Raw genomic sequence first — 8,564 nt, 5'->3', positions numbered from 1 at the left:
CTCTTCGCTCAGTCCCTAGAAACTTGAGAGGCACCTATTGAGGAAACGACTGGGCTAGAGATCAGGGCTCTTCAGCCACTAGATGGTGCCAGGACTTCAAAGATGGGACTCTCCAGGTACTTTATTTTGTTTTATATCAGCCCTTCCCAGTTTCCCAATTTTTAGAAATATTTGCACTGCTTCAACTTAGCAGCACCCCACCACCACCTTGTATTTATCATGGTAGTAATGCACAGGTGTTTCCCCAGAGGGGCTCAGGAAGAGGCTGCTTCAGCCTCTTCCTTTCCCCTCACTTAGAGTGTATGTGCTGAGAAGAAAAGCAACTACAAGTGGTGGCCTTTACCAGTTATAAACAGCAGGGTAAGCATCTCACAATGTTTGTATTTAATCATGTATATTTTCTATTTCTGCTTCCCCCCTGAAGCCCCAATTTTTTTTCATTAATCAATTTATGTATCCACTTTACATCCTGATCACAGACACCCCCCCCTTCCCAGTCCCTCCTCCCATAGCCCCTCCCCAACCACCCTTCTCCTTCTCCTCTGAGAAGGGGGAGGTCCTCTCTGGGTACCAACCCACCCTGGCACCTCAGGTCACTGCAGGACCAAGCACACCCTCTCCCACTGAGGCCAGACAAGGCAGACCAGTTAGGGGAACACGATCCACAGGTAGGCCACAGAGTCAGGGTAAGCCTCCTGCCCAGTTGTTATGAGACTCACATGAAGACTAAGCTGCACATCTGCTCCATGTGTGGAGGGTCTCGGTCCAGCCTTTATATGCTCTTTTGTTGGTGGTTCAGTCTCTGGGAGTCCCGAAGGGTCCAGGTTAGTTGATTCTGATGGTCTTCTTGTGGTGTCCCTATACCCTCCAGGATCTCCAATCCTTTCCCCAACTCCTCTACAAGAATTCTAGACTTCAGTCTCATGTTTGGCTGTGGGTCTCTGCGTTTGTTTCCTTCAGCTGCTGGGTGGAGCCCCTCAGAGGCCAGTTAAGCTAGGCTCCTGTGTGTGAGTCTAGGTGACAAACACAAACACAGCCCGAGGCTCCACAGTAGTTGAAGGGGGAAGGCAGGCCTACAATGTGCCCCATTGATCCTCTAAGGACAGTTCCACAGATTCCCCTACAAATTGGCAGCGGTTGCTACTGCATTCATTTATGTCTATTTCACACAGGACTTCTTATATATTTATGAATAAATGACTAGGCCATAAGCTAAACTTGCTCACACTAGCTCGTAAGTTATTTAACATGCTTATACTAGTCTATGTCTGCCACGTGGCCACTCACCTTTCCTCAATTTCAGACGTCTGACTTCCTCTGAATCTGAGTAGCTAAACTTCCCACCTGACTATGTCCCAGAATTCCTCTCGCCCTGCCATACGTCCCGCCTTCTAATCCTGCCTCAGCTTATTGGCCATCAGAGTTTTATGGACAGGTGATGCTTCCACACAGTACAGAACAGATGAACCCTATGCACCACCACCATGTCTAAAGTATAAGGAGCAAAAAAGCTTGAGGGGTGGAGTGTAGCGTCTTGGTGTAGAGCATCTCCTTGAGTTTGCTCTCTAGCATGGGAGTGGGATGGAGGGCATGGATAATTTTGATTTTTTTTTTAAGATTAGCCTGTGTAGAGCAGGTTCATACAGAAGGGAAAACAGACCTGCAGTACTGACAGCGGCGGGTGTTTAGAGGCACGGTCTGAAGGCACAGATGATAATACCTGCTAACAGGTATTATGAGGAAGGGGGCAATGAGAGACATCTTCGTTGTCTATATTCTTAGGCCATCACCTAGGTGGATGTAACAAGAAAGGTATTTTGTTTGGCCATCACCCAGGAAGCACTGTGATAAAAAAAGTAAAAATCACAAGGAAAGTTTTCAGATTTTGTTGTGAATTTAGAATTTTACTTCAGTCACATGAAATCTGAGATGGTTTTCTTTACTAGGGATCAATCACTGGAACTGCTAGAATTATTAGGGCATCACTAGAATATACGGCATTCAGTCATAGGGCTGGTAATTTACAGATTTGTAGAATAAGCCTACTGGGCATGGTGGCACATACCTTCAATCCTAGCACTCAGGAGGCAAAGGTAGGCCAGTCCCAGTGAGTTCAAGGCCAGCCTGGTCTACCTAGCAAGTTCCAGGACAGCCAGGGATACATAAAGATCCCTTGTCTCAAAAAAGCCAAAAAGGTAAAACAAGAGAACAAAACTGACCCCAGAGGTTCCGTGTCTTTTGTGGCTCTCTTTATAAAGTGAAACTGGTTGGAGGGGGCATAATTACTAAACTCAGTATGAGTGGGAGGGTTCTACCATATCTAATGTCATAATGCTGATGCTAATGTTACCTTTCCTTGTTAATACATTGTCTCTGCAATGCATCCATCCATCACTCCATGAGGTTTCCTTGTTTATTTCTGCTCACTTCCTGATACAGATGCTGCCTCAGATTTAACTTCATTTGCTTCAAACACTTGACACTTAAAATGAGGTCATCCCTGGGAGAAGCTATTACCAGTTTAGCCCATTCATAATATGAATCACGATCAGAGGCAGTTATGCACTGCTGCCTAACACACCATCTTAAAACATAAGTGTTGAACAGAATTTGTTATTTTTTTCATGAGTTTATAGGTTGGCAGAAGTATCGCAAATCCAGATCGATTGAATTTGGGCCACTGTGGTGAGATGGCCCATGATCTAGGAACTGGGTTTTCTACCACAGCTGGAATGACCCAGGTCTGCTCAGGTAGGATAGCCCATGAGCTAAGAGCTGGGTGGTTTACCTTAGCTAGAATGACTCGGGTCTGCTCAGTTGGCCTCTCAGGGAGGAGGCCTGTCATTCAGGCATATTTCCATGGGAACCACAGAGCAGCAGAAGCACTCACACTTCTTGAGGTCTAGGCTTCCAACTGTCAAAACTTGACCTTTATATTCTACACAACAAACGAAATCATACACCCAAGTTAAAGTGGGCAGAAGCCATGAAGGGTCCTGTGTGGGGATATAGAGCTTATTAACTTAAATAAAGCCATGTGGCCATATTCTCTAATTGCCATGATATGATATTCTGCCTAACCTCAGACAAAGGCAATGGAGCCAGCTTATCATGGACTGCAATCACTCATGCCTTTAGCCAAAATGAATCCTTTTTCTCCTGTAAGTGGTTTTCTGGGGTGTCACAGTGACAGAAAGCTGACTAATATGGACATAAGTGCTTCTAATTTCCCCCCAAATCTCAGGCAAGTTTTCATCAAAGGGAAGGAAGAGGGCAGAGACTAGAGAATAAAAGTCATTCAGAGCCCTAATAGTTCATGGGAACTGCTGGTTCTATCTCGCCTTAAACTAAGACATGCTGTGTTCTTCTGTTTGATCACCGTTATCTTAGTACTTCCTGTGCAAATAAACTATCTTCTCATGCACCCTTTGTTCTGCGGTGGTTGTAAATAAAATAAACGCACATAAAATATGTTCAGCCATTTGAGTTTCACAACTGAGATTTTGTTTGACACAGAGGAAAAATGCTGTCAGGACATCCCCTTATTCTAGTTAATAAGGAGTTTTAGTGTCAGGCTTGTTGACATGATGGAACCACTTACAAATAGAGACTAGAAAAGAACAGCTCTCGTTAATCCACTTCTGTTGATTAGTGAGTATCTCTAGACTCTCTACTGTGAGGGACAAGCCATGATGAGCCTGGCAGGAAGTCCAGCTGACACGTGAGTGGTATAATTTAATAAAGAGTATCCGACTTGCGTTGGGGATATTTTATTTATATAATATACAGTCCTAAACTCAAATAAACAGGATAATTGGAGAATTCTGGTGGAAACCTACAGGTTACATACACTGTCGCCTACTTAGAAAGAACATTGGGACTGGTGTAGGACCTAGTAATGTATCCCTCACTTGTCCCTCATCCCATCTCCCATTGGTCACCTCCTTTTGCTCAAAGTGTCCCCTATGCTTTCACCATGAGTACATATAGGTGTATGTTGTGTGTGCTCATATTCATTTAAATCTAGCTTCCTCGTGTGAGAGAAAACGTGATGATTGTCTTTCTCGGTCTCTCTCATTTCACTTAACCTGATCTCCAGTTCCATCCACTTTCATGAAAATTATATCATTTCATTCTTTGTGACTGGATAAAGCATCTTGTATATATGTATACTCCGTATCCTTTACTTATCTATCATCTCGTGAGCATCTAGGCTGGATCTGTGTCCTGGCTCATTCAAATAATGCTACAATAATGTGCAAGGACCCTGTGGTCTGCTGACTCCGAGTCTGCCAGGTCTATGTTCAGGAGAGGCATGGTTGGATCATATGGGAGTTCTATTTTTAGTTTTGAGGAACCTCCACCATGGATTTCCACAGTGGCTGCACAAGAGTCTTGTGGGCCCCTTCAGAGCCACAGATGGAAGTATTTAATTGTGGCTGATCCCATCTGTCTGAGCAGTCTCTGAAAGAGAAACCAGACACTTGGCTGCCAGGGCTGCCATTGGCCAGGTGGAGCATAAACTCAAAGTTCCTTCCTGGCACTCCCCAGAGTTTCTTGGAGATCAGCTGGCTTCTGGAGATGAAGGGAACACAGCAGGTCCTATCGCCAAAGAGGAGCATCCAGCAAACGCTGCAAGCTCAGCTCATGCCCTGGAAGAATTTGCTCTTAGGGAAGGCAGTGAAACCAGAGGTGCTGGACGCAAAATTGTAAGTGACAGGTCTCCGACCTGGAAAAGCAAACAATGGAGAGTGCTGTACAGTCATTTGCGGTGGGAAAGGTGGTTTCCTTGCATGGAGAAGGTCTTTGGTAGCTCACTGAGGAACCTTCCTCGTTTATCTTTAGAGCCTTGAGCAAAATTAACCATGGTCCTGCAGGCTTGAGTTGACTCAGAGACTACTGAACAAGAGTGCTTAGCTTATGAACTTAGTGCCCAGAAGCCTTAGTTTCTCGAGTACTGCAAGTTAGGCAGAGGTGGTGGGTGAGCGATGCAGAGGGAGGAGGAGAGCTTCGGCTGCAGCCTCAGACTCCTGCGTGCCCAGGAGAGCTCTGCATTTCCCACTTCAGTGCATCAGCTCTTGAAGGATTTGGCTTTCAGTTCCTTTGAATCTAAAAAGCTAGGTTCGACTTTAGGTTGTTTCTGGAGTTTCTTGTAATGAGGAATGGACAGGTGTCTCAGCTGTTAAGAGCATTCACTGCTCCCTCAGAGGACCTGAGTTCAGTTCCTAGCCCATGCCTCTGGCTTCATGTGCACTCATGTGCACACAAACATGCACACACACACAGAGACAGACAGACAGACAAACACACACACACACACAGAGAGAGAGAGAGAGAGAGAGTGAGAGAGACAGAGAGAGAGACAGAGACAGAGAGACAGAGAGAGACAGAGAGAGAGACGGAGAGAGACAGAGAGACAGAGAGACAGAGGTGGGAGGAAGGGGAAAGAGAGAGAATTAAAAATAATTTCAATTTTTTTTAAAGCAGCAACTATGGGTTAGGATTCAGTGGTTCTCACCCTTCCAAATGTTTTGAGCCTTTAATTCAGTTCCTCACGTTGTGGTGACCCTGACCATACATTTATTTTTGTTGTTACTTCATAACTGTAATTTTGCTAGTGTTAGGATCTTAATCTAAATAACTGATATGCAGGATATTTGATATGCAACCCCAAAGGAGTCATGAAACACAGGTTGAGAGCCACTGGGTCAGGCACTAGGGTTGAGATTTTTTCTTTGTTTTCCAGTTTAAGTTTTCTTAAAACTATTCACATTTAGGAAGAGGTATTTTTTAATTCTCTACTATTCCAGCTACAATTTCTTTTAAATCCCTCAAAGATGTCTGTCTTCAAAGGGTAAAGATTTTTACTGGAGAGTTATGGGGAAGGTTGAGTGTCCAGAAGTAAGCCAATAAAGAGAACATGTCCAGATAGACATGACAAGGTACTGCTATGTTCACAGACAACATTGTAAAGACAAACCCTGCCCATGTGGGATGATGGGAACTGTTCATATTGCTATGAAATGTAACTAGATTAAGAAAACAGGGGTGATATTTTCCTTCTAAGGACACCATGAAGCAACATAAGGGTGCTGAGCTTTGATTCCACAGACATGAATTCAAATCTAGATAGCTCCGTTGCCATTTACTTTAACAGTGATAGAGAAGTCGATAATTCTGAGTATGTTTCTGCTTACATTGTTGAAAACAACAAGCTACCCAGGAATAAACACTAACTAATATATGTAGTTAATTACTGTTCAACAAAGCGATTGGGCCAATCCAATGTGAAACTAATCTTCTCAATGAATGTGCGGGGACAAAGGACAAAAGGAAGCTGGGATTCTATCTCACAGCACACTCAGAAATAAGACCAAAGGATTAAGGCTTGACTCTTTTTTTTTTCCTTTTTTTTAAATTAATGTTTTATTCATTTACATTTCAAATGATATCCCCCTTTCAGTTTACCCCTCCACAAACTCCCCATCCCATCTCCCATCTCCCCCCTCTGTTTTGCCTCTATGAGGGTGCTCCGACACCCACTCACCCACTCCCACCTCACCCCTCTAGTAGCCTCCTAAGCTGGGGCATCAAGCCTCCCTTCCCTCCCATTGATGTCAGATAAGGCCATCTTCTGCTACATATGTATCTGGAGCCATGGCTCCCTCCATGAAAACTCTTTGGTTGGTGGTTTAGTCCCTGGGTGCTCTGGGTGGTCCAGTTAGTTGGTGTTATTCTTCCTATGGGGTTGCAATCTCCTTCAGCTCCTTCAGTTCTTGCCCTAGCTCTTCCATTGTGGTCCCTGAGCTCAGTCCAATAGTTGGCTGTGAGTATCTGCATCTGTATTGGTCAGATGCTGGTAGAACCTCTCAGGGAACAGCCATATCAGACTCCTGTCAGCAAGCACATTTTGGCATCAGCAATAGTGTGGGGGTTTGTTTGCTGCAGATGGGATGGATACCTAGGTGGGATAGTCTCTGGATGGCCTTTCCTTCAGTCTCTGTTCCATTTTTTTTTTTTTTTTTTTTTTTTTGTCCCTGTCTTTCCTTTGGACAAGAACATTTCTGGGTTAAAAATTTTGAGAGGCGCCGGTGGCCCCATCCCACAAATTGTGGCCATGCCTATCCACTAGAGGTGGTCTCTACAGGTTGTATCTCCCCTTTGTTGGGTATTTCAGCCAAAGTCATCGCTATTGGGTCTTATAGATGAACTAAAACTATCAAACTATATTTGGAGAAAATATAGAGATTCAGTCGGGACCCAGCAGCAACTGAAGCTGCTCAGTTCTTCTGTGGCTCTTTTGTCTCCCCTTTGCTTCTGGAAACACAGCCTCTGGTGTGACTGTCTCTGATGACGGTGTCATCAAGGTGTTCAATGACATGAAAGTGTGTCACATGCTGGAAGAAGCAAAGACATGTAAGAAGGCAGTGCTCTTCTGCCTGGGTGAGGACCATAAACATCACTCTGGAGGAGGGCAGGGATATCCTGGTAGGAGATGTGGAGCTGACTCTGAATGACCCCTACACCACTTTTATCAAGATCCTGCCAGACAAGGTCTACCACCATGCACTCTACGATGCAACCTACAAGAGCAAGGAAAGCAAGCAGGAGGACCTGGTGTTCATCTTCTGCGCCCCTTAGTGCTCCCCTTAAGATCAAAATGATCTATGCCATCACCAAGGATGCCATCAAGAAGAAACTGACCAGAAGCAAGCATGAATTACAAGCCAACTGCTACGAGGAGGGCAAGGACTGCTGTACCCTGGCAGAAAAACTAGATAGCGCCATCATCTCCCTGGACTAAAGCCATTGTGAGAGGCCTCCAGCCCCTGCCTGGAGCATATAGCAGCCCCAGCAACTCTTGGATGTTGCAGGCTACCACTTTCCTGCCAGACCAGAGGAGCTGGGAGATCAAACCAAGGGGAGAACAATTGCTTCACTCCAGTTGCCAGACATCCTCACCACCTACTGGACCATCCTCCTCCCTCCATTTCTGATGGTTCTGGCCTTCCCAAACTGCTTTTGACCTTCAGGTTCCTTTTGGGTTGAAGCAAACCAAGCCATCCCAGGCACTCAGTTTGAGGGAAGCTGTTATTTTTTATTGGATATTTTATTTATTGACATTTCAGATGTTATCCCCTTTCCCAGTTTCCCCTCTGGAAACCCCCTATCCCATCCTCGCTCCCCCTGCTTCTTTGAGGGTGCCTCCCCACCCTGGCATTCCCCTACACTGGAGCTTGAGCCTTCCCAGAACCAAGGACCTCTCCTCCCATTGATGTCCAACAAGGCCATCCTCTGCTACATATGTATCTGGAGCTATGGGTCTCTCCATGTGTACTCTTTGGTTGGTGATTTAGTTCCTGGGAATGCTGGAGGGGTCTGGTTGGTTGATATTGTTGTTCTTCCTATGGGTTGCAAACCCCTTCAGCTCCTTCAGTCCTTTCTCTAACTCCTCCATTGGGAAACCCCTGCTCAGTCCAATGGTTGGCTGCAAGCATTCACCTCTTTGTCAGGCTCTGACAGAGTCTCTCAGGAGACACCTATTTCATACTCCTGTCAGCAAG

The 8,564-nt window shown here is 45.2% G+C and overlaps 1 pseudogene; it reads left to right on the top strand.

Moving 5' to 3' along the window:
- The first annotated feature begins 4,988 nt into the window (after positions 1-4,988).
- LOC117720119 (cofilin-1-like) lies at positions 4,989-7,804 on the top strand (annotated as a pseudogene).
- The last annotated feature ends 760 nt before the right edge of the window (positions 7,805-8,564 follow it).

The sequence above is a fragment of the Arvicanthis niloticus genome, chromosome 14, assembly GCF_011762505.2.
Source record: "Arvicanthis niloticus isolate mArvNil1 chromosome 14, mArvNil1.pat.X, whole genome shotgun sequence".
Lineage (NCBI taxonomy): Eukaryota > Metazoa > Chordata > Mammalia > Rodentia > Muridae > Arvicanthis > Arvicanthis niloticus.
Note: the sequence above shows the minus strand (reverse complement) of the source record. Positions and strands in the feature narration are given on the sequence as shown.